Source organism: Rana temporaria, chromosome 4 (genome assembly GCF_905171775.1).
Source record: "Rana temporaria chromosome 4, aRanTem1.1, whole genome shotgun sequence".
Taxonomy (NCBI): Eukaryota; Metazoa; Chordata; class Amphibia; order Anura; family Ranidae; genus Rana; species Rana temporaria.
The window spans coordinates 114,814,207-114,835,965 of NC_053492.1; the positions used below are offsets into that span (position 1 = coordinate 114,814,207).

The window sequence follows — 21,759 nt, forward strand, 5'->3', positions numbered from 1 at the left end:
TCTCATTTCCCCCTTCTAGTGTTGAACATCCATAAATGTTAAATGGCACCTGTTTTTTTAATGTTAAAAAACTCATAAGCATACACAAATTAAAGGAATAATATTTTACAGTTTCTGACAGATGTGCTAAATATAACAATATAAAAGTGAAAGAAATAACAAAGTATCAAAGGAGTTCGATCTAACTAGTAAAACAGTTGGGTCTTGACCTCAAAACTTACCTTTACAGTATCTAAAGGCAAAATAGATAACAACATAAAAGTGAAAGAAATAACAAAGGAGTTTGATCCAACTAGAAAAAGTCTTGGGTCTTGACCTCAAAACTTACCTTTAAAGTATCTAAAAGCAAAACATTTTTCAAATTGTGAATGAAGTAGGGAAGGGTTAAACTTCCGCCAATATTTTATTGCTGTTTTTGTCCTTGCTGGGGAGAATTGTCCTTTCTGTTTTTCCTGGTGACCATTGTCACCAGGACTGAAAATGAGGCAAAATGTACAATTTCGAGTTGCCACCAAAAGAGGAATAGAGGAAAAATCTTCTAATGGGCACACTTGTCCTGGTGAAACCTACGAGAATGTTTCAATCAATTTGGAGACATTTCCTCACTTTGTTTTGGGTCTACAGGACTGTTAGTAAAATTAAATATATTGAATGGCATATATATGGCAAAAAATACAACTGATAGGTGCATTAATCTTTTCCTACTCTTTCCAAAATGGAAAAAAATGTTTTGGCTTTAGATATCCCATTTAACTGTAGGGTCATACTTTCCCTAAGGTCTCTGTCACATTAGCAATTCTGTCACCGGCAACTCACTTTCCTATGGTGTGTCTCCCTTGTTGGCCAAACCAGCAAGGTGTTGCATTTGATCTAGATTCTGCAATGTTTAAGCAAAATGCAGAGAGACATCTAGTCAGTATCTTGGCGGTTGCACCTGACTGGCACTACATGGGCATTAATCTGCCTTTTCACATCTTAATCTCTTGGAGGCTATAAAGGAATTCCTGTTAGCTAGCTGGCTCGCAAACATGCGCATATCTTTACCTGCAGTTCTGCACCCAGTGTGCGTGAAGCATGTGTGCATCTTCAGTATTGGCACCAGACAGAACTAAAGGTCTATTACTATTTGTATCATGTTGGAATAATTGTATACAGTCATGAATTGTTTAGATGATGTCTATCGAGACCTATTTTTTTATATATATTTTTCTACTATTTTACATGTGTATGTATGCCCTTTGTAATAATAAACAATTATTATACTCATTGGTTCGTTCAAATTAGTAGTGTGCTTCATATAAAGTCCCACAACCCCTCTCTTCTATTAGAATGTACCAGCGATGGAAGTATTTAAACTACTATAGTCATTGCCTCATAAAAAGTCTGAATCTCTCTTTTTCTGTTCTCATCATGTCGTGTAATATCCTCTTAATAAAATATAATAACTACTATTCTGCTCCCATGTGCAAGTGACAATATGCCATACACCACCGTGTGACTCATGCCTTCTTCATTCCCCTGTTGCTCATATTCTTACCAGATCCACAATCTTTCATATCCCATATCACATAAAATCGCCCCCTGAGGTTCTTCTATAAATCTCTAATTCTCCTCACATGTGATACCACAAAAAAACGAATTCTCCATAGTGCAATTTCAGTTTATAAACAGCCAAATTACACTTAAAATAGCGCTACCATTCTCAAATGTGAAATCTGAAATCACCACGTAGACCTTCCCCCACACTCTAAACACCTTACCATTTCTATCCCCTATGACTCAGGGTTCAGTGGTTGCGCTTTCTTTTATCTTCTCAAGTCTCCCCTTGGTACTCCAGAATATAACGTTCCCAAATATAATGTTGAATATAAAACATGCAGAAGAAAAAAACAGCAGAATAGTTTAGAAAATCCCACTACAAAATGGGTGAATTATGTATAAAATGCTCACATAGGTAGATGAATACAGGTTTTCCAGGTCCAAAATGGTGGAAAGAGCACCACTAATTCTGACGTGGACATCCAACGTCACCTCCCAACGTACTTCGTTGGTATGACTCAACTCCGCCACTCTCCTCTACTGTAGCATTGCTGTAACAGAGGTAACACAATGGCCAGCGCTTAAATAATACAGGAACTTATAGACCACCCAGTGAGTATCTTGATATCCATGAGGCAAGAGAAATGCGCCCACCAGACAGAATCGTCTGTTGGATGATCAAAACAGAATTAAAGAAAGAATGATTCAAAGAGAAAAGAGACTGAGAAAAAGGAGAAAATAAAAGAGAAAAAAGGGAAATAAGTAAATTGAGTCCAGCTTCAATCGGATACCCCTCCAAGGGACAGGCCTCCACATAAAAAATGCTTCTATAGATTCATTTATAAAACAGATTTTTTTTTTATAATAATTAACTCCAGAAAAAAATTATTATCAAGTTGGAAAAAGTAATCGAAGCAACTGTGGGCACAAGTAAATAATACCCCTGTCTCCGCACAAGGTCACTCTTGATGCTTCAGGGGTCTTCCCAATTATGGGTCCTTGGAGGGGAGGGAGGTGATGTGCTTGTTGTTATTGAGGAGGTAAAAAAAAAATGGTAATCTGAATTGCAGAGGCGGCTTTTAGGCTGTATAGTAGGATTCTGGTGTGTCTAAGGATAGGTCGGAGCCATCATCTTTGATGAACATCATAGTGCTTTATTTCACCAAAAGATGTGTTTCATGGCTTAAACTTGTCACTTTCTCAGTTTAAGGGTGATAGACAAGTGTTTCACACTGCCTCGTTTCTTGTTGCATCAAAGTGTATCAGTGTGGCAGGAGATACACTTTGATGGAGCCAGAAACTGTGATTTGTTATACTTTCTGCATCAGCAATCAGTGTCATTGCTTGTTAGCTGTTGGACTCCATTTGCATGGTGTGGAGAAAGCCTCTTGAGGGGGGAGGGGGTGAGCAGGCAAGTCAGGACACTCTCTACTTTGCAGATAGAGAAAGGAGCTGTGTGTTAGTGGACGTCCTGATCCTCCTGCTCGCCCCCATCCCCTCTCAAGAGGCTTTCTCCACACCAGGGAGAAAGCCTCACAATAATGTGTGTAGTTACAGACAGAAGAACAGGAAGTGAGGATTTCTCAGAAGAAATAAGGACATTTAAAAGCAAAATCGAAGGATGAGGTAAATGAAGGAGGACTGCACTAAGGTAAAGGAAGCTATTTAGGGAAAACATTGTTTACCTTTAACAACCCCTTTAAGGGAACTATGGACTTGTATCAGGCCACTGAAGATGGGTAAAGACTGTTGCAATTGTTACCACACCTATGAGATTTTTATTGCTGTTTTCTGCCCCTGTTAGAAAAGTCTTACCTTTTTCTAATTGTCCTGTTTACCATCATTACTGACAGTGAAAGTAAAAGAAAATTCCAAATTTTGGGTTTGTCGCTAGAACACGAATGAAGGTGAAATCTTCCAATGGTAACACTAGTTCTGGTGACAATCGGGGATTACTTAACTTTGGAGGGATTTCCTCTCACTTCCTCTTTTGGCTATCGGGCAGGAAGTGAAGGGAATTCACTTCAATGGGATATAAATGGCCAGAGGTAACCCTCCCTTAGGCCCCGTACACACGACCGAGTTTCTCGGCAGAATTCAGCCAGAAACTCGATCGGAGCTGGATTCTGCCGAGAAACTCAGTCGTGTGTACACTTTTCAGCGAGGAAGCCGACGAAATCCTCGTCGGGCCAAATAGAGAACATGTTCTCTATTTCCTCGTTGTTCAATGAGGAAGGTTGGCCCGCCGAGATCCTCGGCGGCTTCAACACTGAACTCGACGAGGAACTCGATGTTTTTGGCACGTCGAGTTCCTCGGACGTGTGTACGGGGCCTAACTCTATACGAAATGAGCAAAAAAGTTTTCCCTTTATTTCTACTTTACATAGTTCTGAATGCAGGGAACAGAATGCAAAGTATTAAACAGCTGTTAGATGTTCTTCTGTAGTAGACGGTGATTTTTATTATAGCAGAGGTATAATTCTTAATGTACTACTGTATTGTGTAATATTGCTCTTGTGTCCTCTAAAACTTTATCTTCAACCTTCTCTTTGCAAAGAAAGTCTGACCTGCATTTTTATAATTTTGTATTACATTTTTTAAAGCTTTGCACTGTACCGTACTTGACCTATACTAACAATTATTTATTCATAGAAAGATGCTCAGGTTAAGTGTTTAAAAAAAACAAAATGAGTACAATTTTAATGACACTGCACTTTTCTGGCATAACTAAATCTCTGCAAATCTATTAAAATGAATAACCACTGAGCTTGTATGTGAATCCTGCTGTTAAATCAAATTGGACTCTTGTGTATTTCAGAAGGACGCTTGCCTTCCACATGGATTTGAGTTACTTTGCAAATGTCATACACTTATTAGCAACATTCTCCTAACTCTTGTTTCTCTTTAAAGATGTCCTCCAAACCACCCTAAGGAAAATTCTATAATTACCTCAAAGATAAAATAAAAGCACAAACATGAATCCAGAATTCTGATTAATAGTAACATATATACGCATTTACTGTTATACAGAATGTGCAAAGTGCTTTACTTCGCTTCCTTAACGAGCAGTCCTAATGAGGCCAGAATATTTTCACACAGACTAACTGGAAAGGCATATTAAAATACCATTCCAATTGTGCGTGACAGTTTTCCTGCGTAATGACAATATTGAATTGATAATGACTTTCCTTGCAGTTAGCTGGCATTATATGATTTTTGTGATTTGCAAAAAAGTGGAACAGATTTTAAGTGGTATTAAACATAAAAAAAGTAATATAATGCAACTTACCAATTCTTAAAGTGGTTGTAAATTCTAAACATGTTTTACCTCAATGCATTCCTTGCACCTCTTGTCACCCCCTGAAATACTTACTTCACTCGATCCTGCACTGTGTCCATTGGCAGCGGCTCTCTCCTCTCTCTCCCCACTCTCACATGCTTTGCTGAGAGCAGCAGAAGCTATTGGCTTCTGCTGCTGTCAGTCAAATCCTGTAACAAGGGGGGTGAAACAGTGCCGTGCTGTCTGTTTCAATGGACACAGGCAGCATGGCTAGGTAGGTGTACCACCATAGGAAGAGGTTTCTTTTGGTGGCACATCAAGAAGAGGAGGATCGGGGTCACTCTGCCAATTCCATTGCACAGGGAAGGCAAGTATTAACCTGTTTGTTGTTTTAAAAAAAAATGTAAGACTTTACAATCACTTTAAATGTGTAGGCTCCATTAGTTATCTTTTTTTTAGCCTTTTTTTCTTTATTTTCACCTTTTGAACCTGCCAGTATATCTCTTATTTTTCAACAGGCAAAATTGCTCCACGGAACTGTCAGTTAGAGGGTTGGGACAAACCATCTAAAATTGACAGGGGTGCTTACAATAAGCATTTTTTATTTATTTTTCGACAACCTTTATACCAAAGGAAAGTTAATGTAACTGCTTAAAAAGCGCTAGTTGGAGTTCAGTTATAATTTGTTTCTCAACTCTGCTACTGCATATAACACTACGCTTTCCCCAGATTAACCATGCTGTTGTCCAAATGTGTCTGTAAGTAGGTGAAGTTAGCTAGTGACTCTGTCCCAGAATAGTGTGGATAACAGAGAATAGTGTACACAGGTGCTAGGTCCATTTTAGCTCGAGCCCTCCTGTAGTGATATACCTAGAGCTCAAATCCTGCGGGAACGCGTGGGAACGGAGTTCCTGCACTTTTTTTACAGCAGGAACGCAGTTCCCTTTGCAGGACTAAAGTAGCCGAGCCACCCAAGCCAATCCTTCACTGAGCGGCAATGCCCAGCTCGAGTCACTGTCAGGGGCAGGCGAACCTTAGTAATCTTTTATGTTACTGGCTGCTTTCTGAATATGGATTCATCGGGTAGTGTGCGGGTATTCCCTCACTTCCTCGATGCCGCAATGTCTCCTGGGAGCTTTTGTCATTGTTCCCAGGAGACATTGCGGAGGTCTGCCGCGAGTTATTGCAGGATTTAGAAAGAACTTGCTTAAAAAAAAACATGCGCTTTAGTAATTATGCATATGAGCGTATCATTTTTTTTTTTTTTTTGGTGGGGGAGTGGATCTTGGGTGGGAGTTCCCACACTTTTTTCCCCAGGACTTGACCCCTGGATATACCCATATTTAAGCCAGGTTGTGAGGGCCCAAGGGGGAGTTGGGGCATGGGAGCCGAATACCCCCACATTGTGTAGATGTAGTCACCTAGTTTAGAGGTCCTGGATATGGCTGAAGGACAGAGAGAGATAGTTCTGCACCAGAAGAGCTGGCTGTAGTCATCCTGTCATTTATGGTGGTGGAGGCTAGAGTTGGTTGCAAAAGGCATTTTAGGTCAGGCCAAGTGTTCTCTGAAGTAAGCATATCCCCCTGGAGGACCTGGGTAATGTGTATTGCAACTACAGGTGTAGCTGCAGTGAGACTGTCTCTGGAACAGCAAGCAGGGAGATGCAAGCTAAACACAGATAGCCTAAGGCATGCCAGAGCGCTCTGACAGAATACTAATGACCCAGGGAAGACTGTATAAAAGGAAGATGGCTTAAAGGGTCACTAAAGGAAAACAAAAATTTGCCTAAAATTAAAGCGGGGGTTCACCCGAAAAACATTTTTTAACATTAGATTAAGGCTAATTGTGGGAAGCACAATCGGGTGTTTTTTTTTAAATCAATGCAGTACATACCGTTTTAGAGATATATGTTCTTCGCGGCTTCCGGGTATGGTCTGCGGGACTGGGCATTCCCATTTGATTGACAGCCTTCCGACCGTCGCATACAGCGCATCACGATTTGCCGAAAGAAGCAGAACGTCGGTGCGGCTCTATACGGCGCCTGCGCACGTACGTTCGGCTACTTTTGGCAACTCGTGACGCGCTGTATGCGACGGTCGGAAGGCTGTCAATCAAATAGGAACGCCCAGTCCCGCAGACCATACCCGGAAGCCGCGAAGAACATCTATCTCTAAAACGGTATGTACTGCATTTATTTAAAAAAAAAACACCCGATTGTGCTTCCCACAATTAGCCTCAATCTAATGTTAAAAATGTGTTTTTCGGGTGAACCCCCCCTTTAATGTCTGCAAGGTAGACAGACAGAATAGTGTAACGATTCTGTTAAAAAACGAGTAAATACCTATTAAATTCCTTCATCTATATCACCTCCAGCATTCTAGTTTCTGTTCTCTCATTCACTTCCTGGTTTGCATCGTTCGTTCATGTAAGAACTACATTTCCCAGTATGAATTGCATCACGCCCAGTAATTCACACCTCCTTGAAGTCTCTAACACGTAGAGAGCGTCCTGCCACACAGATGTAGTTCCCAGGAGGGGGTGAGCACGTTACTGACCACCGCAGTAAAGCCTCCCATCACAGTGGTCAGTAAAATCAGACAAGCAGGAAGTGAACAGAACAGAGCAACTTCTGAGCAAAAGCGAACAATGAGGAAGTGAAAAGAGGAATGTCTGCAGGTAAAGGATGCTTATTATGAAAAAAAAAAAAATCCTTTACAACCCCTTTAAAGGTGGTTTATGGGTGAAGTGTTGAATGCTGCTTTCACATGTGACTGCTGTGGATCATCCAGTCTATGTGACTGACAAAGTTCTGTCAAGTAGCTCAGATAGTAAGTCTAAGTGATATGACTGTAAATGTCACCTTATGAAGTAAAATCAGTAAATTGCAGCAACTATACTTCTTTGTGTGGACATTACTTTCTTTGAAATATAAAGGCTAATAGCTGGGAATGTTGTGGGAGGTCTCTGGCAAGGAATTGGGCACAAAGGTGTTGGGCTTCAAGTAGGCGGGTTTCAGCAAGAAGAAGCATGACAGGGACTTGTACCAGTTAGCACAAAACCCCTGGCCAATCACAAGCCATCTAACATTTCTCCATGCTCTTTCACTAGGAGAGGAGACACCCTTAGGTCCCTTTCACATCAGCGGACTGATCGTGTCCGTCTCTCCATTTTTCAGGCGGACCAACCATTGTTCTCTATGGAGTGGCGATTTTCAGCAGACATAAGTCCGCTGACATTTATAGGCATCCAATCCGATCTGGTCCACTAAAAACCGACGGATGGGATACGTTCGCCATCCGTTCAGTGGATCGGATCACAGTCAGATGGAAACAGACAGGCAGTCCATTTCCATCTGACCGTCCCATAGAAAATAGCGGTCTGTGTCCGGACATGGACTTGTAATCCGACTACTCAGCGGGGATCAGTGGAGATCCAGCAATCCGCTGAAAGTAATTGACACCGCTGGTGAAGACTCAAAGAGCAGACCTAAGGGGAGGAGAGAGACACTCAGTGACCATATTTCAGTGTATTATGCCTGATATGACCCCAAGGGAGGAAGAAGAAATTATTAAATTGAGTGCCAAATCAGCAGCTGCAGCAAATATTTAAGGTGTGGATCGATTTGAATCCATCTTATAACCCTCCATATATCTCAGATTTATGTTTTTGCAGTGACCTGTACATTAACCCCTTCATCTCCATCCTCCCATAGTATGTGAACTGTAAATTAACGCCTTCCACCTCCTCCTCCTTCTGTGCATGGCCTCAATACCAGCATTATTATTAAAAAAAATTGTGACAATTTTTTTTTTACGGGTGACTCCGCCCCACTCTGACATCACATGATGTCAGAAAGGGGCAGGGTCACCCGGTTACATCACTGGGTGGCCCCATCCTTGCCTATATAACAGCTTTTACAGCCAAGAGACAGCAGTCGGCGGGACGCCTCTCATCGAGGCAGAACTTTTTTTTTTTAATTTTTTAGGTCTGTCAGGCGCCGTGATTGAAGATGGATGGACATCATGGGACTCTTTTTTTAATAATAATGGAATTGTCAAAAACAGACTATTTTGACACTTTTTTTTTAATGGATAGGGGTAAGGGTTCAATGTACCCCATACCCATTTACATAGGGTATGAGTGGGGATGAGACCCTTGTCCCCATCAACAAGGGGACAAGGTGCTTTAAGGGAACTCCCCATTTTGAGGGCAATCAGACTGGTATGATTTAGCAGGGGTGGTGCTTGCTCATTTCCCCCTTTTCTGGCCTGCCATGGCTGCTTGCTCACATAAAGGTTTGATATGGATTTTGGGGGCGACCCCCACATATTTTTTTTTTAATTTTGGTGTGGGGTTCCCCTTAACCACTTCAATACACTGTGTTATGTATACTACATAGCCTTCACTTCCAGAATATAAAGTCTACACTGAATGCAGAGTATATATATGTAATATATATATATATATATACTCTAGACGATATTTATATAAAAATACACTGCCACTAACTAACTAACTAACCTGCCTGCCTGCCTAATCTACTGTCCACAGTCACATACTATATACAGCCGCTATGTAAGCAACCTTTTACAGTGTGGGGCATGGACTTAGTCCCACACTATGGGCCTGATTCTCAAAAGAGATACGCAGACTTAACTGCTGTTCAGTCTGTGCCTAACTTTGGAAACGATTCTCAAAAGGCTTTTTCCAAAGTTAGGCAGAAAATCTGACATGTGTAAGACACTTACACGGTCAGATCTTAGGATGCAGTACCGCATCCGCCACTGGGGGCATTTCTCATTGAAATGCAGCTTTGAGTATGCAAATGAGGACTTAAGCAGATTCTCAAAGCATTTCATCACTGTGATTTCTGCGTAAGTTCCGAATTTGCCTGCGCAAAACTAGGGCTGGTTTTACAATGTGGAAAGTTAGTCACACCTTGTAAAGGCCCATTCCAGCAACGGCATTTGGTATGCATTCCCGAGGGAGAACTCCACGGCAATTTTTAAATTCAAAACCGGCATGGGTTCCCCCCCCAGGAGCATACCAGGCCCTTAGGTCTGGTATGGGTTGTAAGGAGACCCCCCCTACGCCGAAAAATCGACGTAGGGGGTCCCCCTACAATCCATACCAGACCCGTATCCAAAGCACGCTACCCGGCCGGTCAGGAAGGGAGTGGGGACGAGCGAGCGCCCCCCCCCCTCCTGAGCCGTGCCAGGCCGCATGCCCTCAACATGGGGGGGTTGGGTGCTCTGGGGCAGGGGGGCGCACTGCGGGCCCCCCCACCCCAGAGCACCCTGTCCCCATGTTGATGAGGACAGGACCTCTTCCCGACAACCCTTGCCGTTGGTTGTCGGGGTCTGCGGGCGGGGGCTTATCGGAATCTGGGAGTCCCCTCAAATAAGGGGGCCCCCAGATACCGGCCCCCCACCCTAAGTGAATGGATATGGGGTACATCGTACCCCTATCCATTCACCTGGAGGCAAAAAGTAAAAGTTAGTAAACACACAACACAAGGGTTTTTAAAATAATTTATTATTCTGCTCCGGATGCCCCCCCTGTCTTCTTTATTAGCTCTATTACCAGGGGGGGCTTCTTCTTCCACTCTCCGGGGGTCTTCCACTCTCCGGGGGTCTTCTTCCACTCTCCGGGGGGGGTTTCTTCTTCCGCTCTCCGGGGGGGCGGGGGCTTCTCCGCTCTCCGGGGGTCTTCATCTCTCTTCGCTGCTCTCCGCTGTTGACTCTGCGAACCCCGGTTCTTCTGCAGATGTCCGGTGCCTTCTTCTTCAGCGCTGGCTGCCTGCTATCTTTGTGTGTTAGCTCAATTAGTAACAGGCAGCCGGCGCGGTCTTCTGTGACGTCAGGGTCTTCTCTTCTGTTCTTCTCCCCTCTTCCGATGTTGCCTCGTCGCCTCTTGTCGCTGTAATGATGGAAGCGCGCCTTGCATCCCATTTATATAGGCATCACCATCCCATCATGCTCCGGCAGGTACCCACGGGGAAAATGACGTCACACGCATGCGCAGTACGGCCGGCGCGGGAGCGCGCCTCATTTAAATTTTAAACGCCCCCAGGAGAGGAGGACCGCCTTACGACGGCGGCACTTAAGTTACACGGCCTGAAATTTCTAGGTAAGTGCTTTGAAGATCGGGCACTTAGGTAGAGATTTTAAGTCAGTGTAACTTAACTGCTGAAAGTTAAGTTAGGCAGCTTTTTTGAGAATTTGGCCCTATAATCACAGAGCGTGCTGTAATTGGTCAAAGCATGCAGGTCAGGTGCATGCTTTGGCCAATCATCAGACATCAATTCACTCCGATCTCGCAGTGCATTATGGGGCGTTCCGCAGGAAATTTGCCGCAAACCCCCCATAATATTTGCTGTTTGGTGAACGGGCGGACACCCAATGTTCGACTCAAACATTGAGCTAATGCCTAGTGGACAGTGCTGAAGGACAGTGTACAGAGACCTAGGATGAAGGAGGACTGCAATTGGCTGCATTAGCATCTGGACTGTGATCCTACCCTTAGCAAGAAGGGCAGGGTTTTTATTTTTTTATTGCCTGGGGCCTGCCTCTGGATGGAGGAATATGTGTGCAGAGCCCACTGGGACATCTTTGTAGTCCCTACAGCCAAAAGATATCTCTCAGTACCATGTACTGACCACTATAACTACATGACTGTTTACAAACGTACCTGTTTAAATTCTGGAAGCACTACCTATAGAGAATTATTATTATACTTATACATATATTAAGCCTTATCTATTATTTACTCATTTCTAATCCCGTCAAAGAGAAGAGGTAATGTGCAGCAGCCATGGGTAGTGCCAAGGTTGTAGATAACCATGTAAATACAGTATATCCCTGGTGGATTATTCATCTTATTCCATATCATTTGGTTACAACATAATCATTATATTAAAATACGAAAGCCTTGTCAGTTATGCATTGATAAAAAAAAAATGTATATACTGTACATTAGAATCCTCTTGAACATTAAACTAAACCAATGTTTTTTTGTTTTTTTTTTGAGAAAACTTGATGACATACTTACTGCAAACATTCTCTAGACTACTCACTAACAGAGTGCTACACTATATTTGATATTTTTCCTTCCCTACTCAATCCCCTGGTGTTACAGGAGAAGGATTATCACCGAAAGTGAGCCGGAAGAAATAAATCCCCAGCCCCATGAATATCTTTTATTATCTGTTTGCGGCAGAGACTGCTTAAGCGCCCATGGGGCTAACGGCAAGCTGCCAGTGTGCCCTCTTCCTCATCAATCTGTTACTGTCCCTCCAGTAATGCACTGTGTCCTGTCCAACACACAATGCAGCTTTAAAGTACTGATAGCAGAAAGTGCTTGTCAGGTGCTCAGCAATCCTGGCTGTCACTTCATCCGCAGGCAACTAATATTAAGCTTTCTCTGACCAATTTTAGAACAGCTTGTGAAGAATTAAAAAAAAAAATACAGCAGATTGTTGCAGGAGGTGTTTTGCCCTCAATGATACTGAGTTTTGCGGAAAAATATCAGTCTGTGTTATGCTCAATATGTTATGGCCAATATAGATTTTGGCCTAGGGTGGCATAGCTGCCATGGGGGCACACAGCCACCAACATACTGTGCTGCCCGTTGTCAGTGATACAGTAGTATACATAATTAAAGAGCCCAGACTTCTGCACTGCCTGCCAATGTAATCCAGCTGTATCCTCCTAGTTGAAAATCTGAACAGTTTGTGCATGTTTATTGTTGGACTTGTTAATCGTTACCCATTCTGTACACCATGAACTGATTGTTTTCTTGGTGACAAACTGTATTGTCTCCAGCAGATACATTGGCAGTGTAATTGAATTTGTGTTTGCTTCTTGTGCATTTTCATTTGATTTATTGTGATGCTGCCACTCTGTGGTTACTGTGTTCACTGAACTGAATTTTCGGCCCGTGTATTTTAAATTCAAACTGTAGCACTGACGTAAGTATATATTTCTTATTTAAGAAAAACGTAGAAAGTTAGTTTAACTTTATTTATAAAACTTTTCTAGTATATTGATTGTCAGTCACTTTATAGTAGGCAAGTAGGCATCACTTTAGCCAGACATGATCGCATTTTATTGACAATATACCCTGAAGAACTGAACAGTCTTTTGCACGGAACAGATGTTGCCGATACACAAAGAATTGTCTGCGCAAAACTGCTTAGGACAGGAAAACAATGGTTATTTTTTCCCCCTTCCCCTGATGGAGCCTGATGCATCCTCCTGCTCCACAGATTCAAAGGTACCTCAATCCAATGGGTGCAGTTTGCTCGCATCGAGCAGGGTAAGTCTCACTGTCCAGTGATGTAAAGAATTTTGATCGATCAAAAAAATTAAAGATTAATCGAGGAATTAATCTTTAATTTCCCCAGCCCTATTAAAAATATAAAAAAAATTGCTGGTTAATTTCTTACATGCTTTTTTACTTGCTTAACCACTTGCTTACTGGGCACTTAAACCCCCTCCTGCCCAAACCAATTTTCAGCTTTCAGCGCTCTCACTCTTTGAACGACAATTGCGCGATCACACAACACTGTACCCAAATAGAGCTTTTTTTTGGGTGGTATTTGATCACCTCTGCGGTTTTTATTTTTTGTTAAACATTTTTAAAAAGACAGAATAAAAAAAAAATGCAAAACCATTTATATTTTGTTATAAAATGTTGCAAACAGGTAATTTTTCTCCTTCATTGATGTACGCTGATGAGGCTGCACTGATGGGCACTGATAGGCTGCACTGATTTGCATTAATGGGCACCGACAAGGCAGCACTGATAGGTGACACTGATGGTGTCACTGAAGGGCATTGATAAGTGGCACCGCTGGGCACTGAGAAGTTGCACTAATAGGTGGCACTGATAGCTGGCAGAGATGGGAACTGATGGATGGCAGTGATGGGCACTGATGGGTGGCAGTGATGGGCACTGATCAGCACTGCAAGGTGGTACTGATGAGGCACTGATTGGCACCACTGGTGGGCATTGATAGGTGGCACTTGTGCCCATTGATAGGTGGCACTGTTATCTACAGGTGGGCACTGATTTATGGCACTGTGGGCACTGGCAGGTGGCACTGGCAGGCAGTACTGGTTGGCACAGATGAGTTGGCTGTGCCTCTTCCTCTTCGGGACTGATGTTCCTTGCACAGAAGCCCTTGATCTGCTTTTTTTTTCTCCTCACCCTGTCAGCATGAGGAGAAAATAAATGTTTACCGAGCTTCTGTTTACATCATGTGATCCGCTGTCATTGATTGACAGCTGATCACGTGGTAAGGGGCTGGGATCAGCCCCTTACTCCAATCTGTGATCACCCGAGTCTTATTGACATTGACAGGGGGCGTGCTGGGTCTGTGCTGTAGTCGTCATTCGGCTATAGCGCGGATCTAAAGGGGTTAAAAACTAGGGTTGTCCCAATACCGATACCAGTATCGGTATCGGGACCGATACCGAGTATTAGCGGGAGTACTCGTACTCCCGCTAATACCCCCGATGCCAAAATAGAATACTTCCCCCCCCACCGCCGCCGTCGTGTGTCGCAAAGCCGCCGCCGCTGCCGCGTTAATCACTGCAGCGCGGGGAACATTACAGTCAGCTTTCGTTTGAATAGCTGTTTTCCCCGCCGCGCATAGACACTCCCTCTTGGATGGATCTGTCCAATCGCGAGCAAGGGGGAGTGTCTCTATACACAGCGCGGCAGGGAAAACAGCTATTCAAACGAAAGCTGACTGTAATGTTCCCCGCGCAGTGATTAACGCGGCAGCAGCATCATTTAGGTACGGGGGACATGGCTGCATGTGGGGGGACATGGCTGGATATGTGGGGGACATGGCTGCAATATGTTTGGGGACATGGCTGCGTATATGGGGGACATGGCTGGATATGTTTGGGGACATAGCTGCGTATGTTGGGGACATGGCTGCATATGTTGGGGACATGGCTGCATATGTTGGGGACATGGCTGCATATATTTGGGGACATGGCTGCATATGTTGGGGACATGGCTGCATATGTGGGGGACATGGCTGCATATGTGGGGGACATGGCTGCATATGTTGGGGACATGGCTGCATATGTTGGGGACATGGCTGCATATGTTTGGGGACATGGCTGCATATGTTTGGGGACATGGCTGCATATATGTGGGGGACATGGCTGCATATGTTTGGGGACATGGCTGGATATGTTTGGGGACATGGCTGCATATGTTGGGGACATGGCTGCATATGTTTGGGGACATGGCTGCATATGTTTGGGGACATGGCTGCATATGTGGGGGACATGGCTGCATATGTTTGGGGACATGGCTGCATATGTGGGGGACATGGCTGCATATGTTTGGGGACATGGCTGCATATGTTTGGGGACATGGCTGCATATGTTTGGGGACATGGCTGCATATGTTTGGGGACATGGCTGCGTATGTTTGGGGACATGGCTGCATATGTTTGGGGACATGGCTGCATATGTTTGGGGACATGGCTGCATATGTTGGGGACATGGCTGCATATGTTTGGGGACATGGCTGCATATGTTTGGGGACATGGCTGCATATGTTTGGGGACATGGCTGGATATGTTGGGGACATGGCTGCATATGTTTGGGGACATGGCTGCATATGTTTGGGGACATGGCTGCATATGTTTGGGGACATGGCTGGATATGTTTGGGGACATGGCTGCATATGTTTGGGGACATGGCTGCATATGTTTGGGGATATGGCTGCGTATGTTTGGGGACATGGCTGCATATGTTTGGGGACATGGCTGCATATGTTTGGGGACATGGCTGCATATGTTTGGGGACATGGCTGCATATGTTTGGGGACATGGCTGCATATGTTGGGGACATGGCTGCATATGTTTGGGGACATGGCTGCATATGTTTGGGGACATGGCTGCATATGTTTGGGGACATGGCTGCATATGTTGGGGACATGGCTGCATATGTTTGGGGACATGGCTGCATATGTTGGGGACATGGCTGCATATGTGGGGGACATGGCTGCATATGGGGGGGGACATGGCTGCATTTGGGGACACATTTAAAAAAAAGTATCGGTATTCGGTATCGGCGAGTACATAAAAAAAAGTATCGGTACTTGTACTCAGTCCTAAAAAAGGGGTATCGGGACAACCCTATTAAAAACCATTACATGCTCTCTTTGCTTTATAATGTTTAGAAGGGGCCTGTGGAGTAATGTTTAACATAATTAACCCAGTCTGTAATGAGTTCACAGTTCTTCATTATCAGCTCTACACTAGATTAGAACATTGTTTGTTGACAGTTCATTCCGTCCAATTTTACTACACAGGTTTTTGGAATGTTCGAAAAATCTCAATATTTTGGGACCAAATACTGAGATACATTTTTGGAATTACATCAGTACATATTCCCAAAAACACAATAACGTGCCTATTTGGCTCCATCAAAAATCCTGACATATCCGAAACACCTTGCAACTCTTACATTACCAAGCAGGCTTTCATAAAGAGAAGAACAATTTGGGACTTTAAGTGATGCGGTGACCACTATTTTCCGTGTCAAAATATCTTTATTGTGCATCAGTAATAAAAAGTATACAAACATTTTCAGATATAAATATCATATATAGAGGGAATCTCTTAAATATAATGATATCTTAATGAATATTTTAAGCATTACAACTTTATCAGATATGTTCTCTATTCTTAAAAATAAGATTAAAATAAACTCAAAAATTGAGAGATCTATTGACACATATCCCTGGTTACCTGAGACCTTGCCGTATAACCTATTGACTCTGGTCCATGTGTCATAATGCCTCCATGTCGCTAGAGGCGTCTAGCTAGTAATAGGGTTTCCGAATAACTTAGTTAAGTTGTAGTTACGAATTCAAGACAAAAAAGAAAAACAAAATCAAGAAAGTTAAAAGGGGAAAGGAAAGGAAAGGAGGGAGGGGTTAGGGGATCTGCAGGACTAGACCGGGGATCTATCAGTATTATGTTAAAATTAGTCAGGCCACCTGTACGATGGCTGGGCTACCATAGCATCATAACCTCATTAACAAATGTGTTCTGCATTGTATGAGTAATCCAGGGCTCCCATATACATTCAAATCTGGCGATCGTGTCCGCTTCTATTGCCGACATTTTGGCATATGTCATTGCTGTGTTCATTCTACAGACAGTTTCGCTCATTAATAAATTAGGAGTTTTCCAAGCTTTCGCTATGGTTTGCTTCGCAGCCGTAAGGAGCTGTCTTATCAGATTGAATTGAATATATGACATATTGTCTGGCTTTAAATTGAGTAGAGCCATTTTAGGATCCAAAGGGAAGGAAATATTAGTGAGGGCTTTTATTATTTGGAAAACTTCCGACCAAAATACCTGCGCCTTTGGGCACGACCACCAGGTATGAATATATGTTCCAATATCAGAGCATTCCCTAAAGCATAGCTCGGAATAATTACTCGAGAATTTAACCACTCTAGTCGGCACCAAATACCACCTAGATAGTACTTTGTAATTTGTTTCCGCCGCTAACACATTGTGACCACTATTTTCAATCGGCACTTCATGGTATTGGTCTGTTCTAACTCTTGCCCAACAATTCTATTTTTCAAACTTCCACTATTCTGTCATTTTTATTCCTCACTGACACTCTTTATAATAATAACAATAATGTTAACTGTCCTGCCCTTTACCAAACACAGGACACTTTGTACACCACATAAACTATATTATGCTCACAGTAGTCCTCGTCTTGTTTTTAGCACCTTTGGTTACCCATGCTTTTTTTTTTCATTTCATGGAAATCTACTCTCCTTAGATGTTTCTTTACAAGATGGAAACTTTTAATAGAGTGAACGCACTTAACTTTGTAAATCACACAATCACACAATCAGGACACCATTTCGGTACACTGACTGGACCATAAAGCAACCCTCTCAAACTCTTTAAGCAGATTGAAACTCCACTAAATCCTCACATATACCCAGTGAAGTGAACAGCTCAGGTGATACACAGAGATGAAACAAATCCTCCTTCCTAAGTTTTACATGTATATCTGCTGTCTTCAGCTTGCTATATTCTTTAGAAAGTGCACATCGTGTTAAAGATATTTACTTCCTGTTCAACACTGGGTGTAGATTCTTGGCATGCACTGTGTGACAGCTGATTGGAGGAAAGCCACACTCCCCCACTCCACATGGGCAAAGGAAGGAAGGAATATGCAGAGCTGTGCTGTGAATAGACCAGCTCTCTGCTAATCTATTTATAGCACCAACCCTTACACAAATGTCAGCCTGGTTTTATCAATGCATGATAACAGTTATCCGACCCTTAATATAAAAAATTGCACCAATGCATGTTACTGTTTACAAACCATGTTGGGTATTACTGTAAATATACAGGCTCTGTTTTCTGCTTAGCAGGGCAGTACAGTGACTGGGTGTTACTGCTTTTCTCCATCATTGCAAAATATGCTGACTATAAACAATAGACATTTTGAAGTTGATTGTTTCTCTACAAATCTAAGAAACACCCCCCTAAAATATGGAACAGCAAACACTAAAATATATATAGTTTTTACATAGCTTTCTGCTAAATGCTTCAATAATAACTCAAGTTATAGTATGTTTTCAGTGAAAATCTACAGTGGTTAAACTATTGTCGAGACATTAGCCCTTCATCAGTGTCTCGGTCTCTGCTCTAGGCAAGCAAACCCCATGATCTGTACCTATTGTGTATTGCATTTCTTGGCACGTATAGAAAAAGATTAAACTTTGCATAGCATTGTTTCATTTATCAAACTATTGTAACATGAATATATCCTAAACAAATAAAAAGTTAGTATTTTTCCTTTGAGTTTTTTTCAGGTTTTTTGTTCTTGCAAGAACACTTGTGAATATGCAAAGTGAAATTATGCAGTGTCTGTGGGGTAAAGTAGACCAATACATGATAACTTGTATCAGGCGAAAACATTTTGACTCCAGAGGAACCCCTAAAATATTTTTGGGGTCTTAGGGAACCCTTACTTAACGAATTCATCAAGGAAGCCAATGAGAAAAATGCCTTTTACATTGGTGGTAAACAGGAAGAATGAAACCCTTACAGTTGTGGTCCAAATGCCACCTAAAAATGTGTCATCCTGCTAGCTCTGACAAGTGGTGTTGTCCCCGGAATAAGGCAGACACCATCAAATGGGAGTTAAGCTCAAGGAACCCCTAGCAACATCTGGAGGAACGTTAGAGTTCCATGGAATCCTGGTTGAGAATGGCAGCTCTATATGGTCAAACATACAGTATGTGGGCCCCCCTCCAGCGATTAAGTTTAGGCGTTTCCAGTGAATGGTACTGTTAATGCTACAGCATGCAGATATATTTTAGACAACTGTACACATCCAACCTTCTGACAACAGTTTGGGCAATAACTGTACCCATGTGCACAAAGATTAACCTCAACCCTATTGAACACCTTTCATATTAATTGGTCTTGTCCAACAACAGAACCTGACCTCACAAATGCTCTTTTGGCTGCACTGGCACATATTTTCAGACATACATTGTAGGGTGTGTGTGTGTCTGGGGGGGCAATGCAAGCAGATGTAAAAACATGCATAGGTGTGACTGTCAGGTGTCCGCATAATTTTGCCCATATAGTACAAAAACAAACCCTGACAACACTGCTCCATAATGTACAGTTGGTTACATTAAGTATGAATATTACAGGTGTTTTTCTCAATGGACGAGAGGGGAGAAGTGGTAGGTCCTTTCTTCTGTTTCGTATCTGATGTTGCTCTGAGTATATCTGGGGGGTGTTAGGAATATATACCTGCTCTGAATTGTACTACCTGAGGCTATCATCACCTGAACAAAGAGTATATTGATCTTCTTGCTAAACCACATCTCTTAAGTGGTTATATAGGGGGATTGCCATCTTCTAGGAGGTCAAGCAGATACAAAGTGATCTTTCTCAAGCATTGGATGAAGTTTGTTTTTATTAGATAGATTGGCACTTTTGGAGTTGTTTTTTTATCCAATGGACTTTATTGATTGCAGTGGACTGTATTGTATGCACTTTTTGCATTTTATGTGGCACACTTTGTGCATAGCATTGTATGTGGACAACAATTATTTAATTATATTTTATTTTATTTGAAGTACTGTTTATATATTTATTGAGTATTCTTTATGTATTACTGTCAATTTATTTTGTTTACTGATTTCGAACAGCATTTTGTAATTAGGGTGGGTTGCCAAAAAAAACTTGTGTTTTAGTACAAGATCTGCTTTATTCAGCCCTATTTTATTAAAATAACTAAGTTTATAAACAATAGACATGGAATACAAAGTTCTCCTTAAATATTACCTCCCCCAAACTTGGCAAATGTCAGTTATTTAAAAAAAACAATATGGACTGTTCTGTAAAGTATGACAGGGCTGCTAATCAGACGCTGGGTATAGCGAGTTGTATGTCCAGGTAAATATTAGCGCTGCATGTCTGCAATCTGCTTGTAAAAGCATGGTGTTTTATTTAGATTAAATTTGCTCATGGTGGATTTTGGTACAATTTGCTTCATAGGGATTTGAGCCCACAGAATGTTCTACTTATCAGTTATTTTTTAAAGAACTATTATTCCTTTGACAAAGTAAGATGACATGTGACACACAGTTACTTAGTAATGCTGTGACGGTAATTACAGAATTTAGAGGAATGCATTTTAATAATACATCATGATGGATGGAAAAATAGTATAAAACTATGGATGTCTAAAATAGTATAAAACCATTTTTTTTACAATTTTACAATTTTAGTTTAAAGAAGCATTTCTTAACCATGATTCTGTAGAACACTAGGGTTCCTCTAGGAACTCAAGGAGCAGTGAGAAGTGGCAGATCGTTTTCTCACCTAATGGTGCCTGCAGGGCCGGGACAAGAGATGAGGGCAGAATCGGTACATGCTCTGGGAGCAGCTAGTGTAATGAACGGGAAAGGGGGGCACCAACAGATGTTGTGCCACTGCTGGCACCCGTAGAATTTGGGGTTTGCACTAGAAAGGGAATTTGGGGGAAGAAAGGATTTGTCCTGGGAGGGGGGGATTTGGGCTGGCAGAGGATTTGTCCCGGGGAGATCTGGAGGGGAAGACGATTTGTACTAGAAGGTGATTGACAGGGGTTGTATGGGGAAGAGGATTTATACCAGGAGGGGGGGACATGTTCACTGACTGCAGCACTCTGTGTGTTACATATTCCTGACCTTTGAACTCTCTGCATTATACACCTCAAACTCCCGCACTATGTGTTATGTATTTTAGAATGACAATGACAATTGGTAGATTGGAAAAGTTGGAAATTCATTGGGTAGAATTTCCACTTCTGCTTAAGTCAGTATTGACACAATTCAAAGACACCACCTCTGAGCAGAATTCAGCTCCCTGGTGCAGTGAATTGGTGGGTTAGAAGATTGGTAAACCCAATGAGTAGAATCTCTACCTTTGCTGAAGACAGTACCGACATCGTCTTAGAGCAGAATTTAGCTCCTTGCTCCTGGGACTGCAAATGCAGCACACACTTGGAATAAGCAATCCTCTGAGAGTCTAATTTATGATATATAGATATTCTGTTGGTTATTAAATGATGGTGAGCTATGTCTTCGTTCTTTGTTCTCATTTAGAAAACAATCTTCCCTTATTTATTAAGCCATATTTTTCAGTAACAGATAATAGTTATAGCTAATGTTAATTCCGCACTTCTCAAACTGATTACTCATGTTGTGCTGCCAGTCTCCAACTATAATAAGATTGAATTAATCTTTCACTAGAGTTTACCGAGAGCAGAGATTGATGACCTGAATATTGCCATTTTTTAAATGTACAATACATAAATGGACAAGAAATGAAAAATTGCTTCATTCATGGTAAGTTGACAGATTGA

The 21,759-nt window shown here is 42.2% G+C and overlaps 1 protein-coding gene across 2 annotated transcripts in view; it reads right to left on the reverse strand.

Annotated features, from left to right (window-relative positions):
- The window catches only part of LOC120936474 (SPHK1 interactor, AKAP domain containing), a 190,338-nt gene that overhangs the window by 154,150 nt on the left and 14,429 nt on the right, over positions 1 to 21,759 (reverse strand). The gene's annotated exons all lie outside the window — the stretch shown is intronic.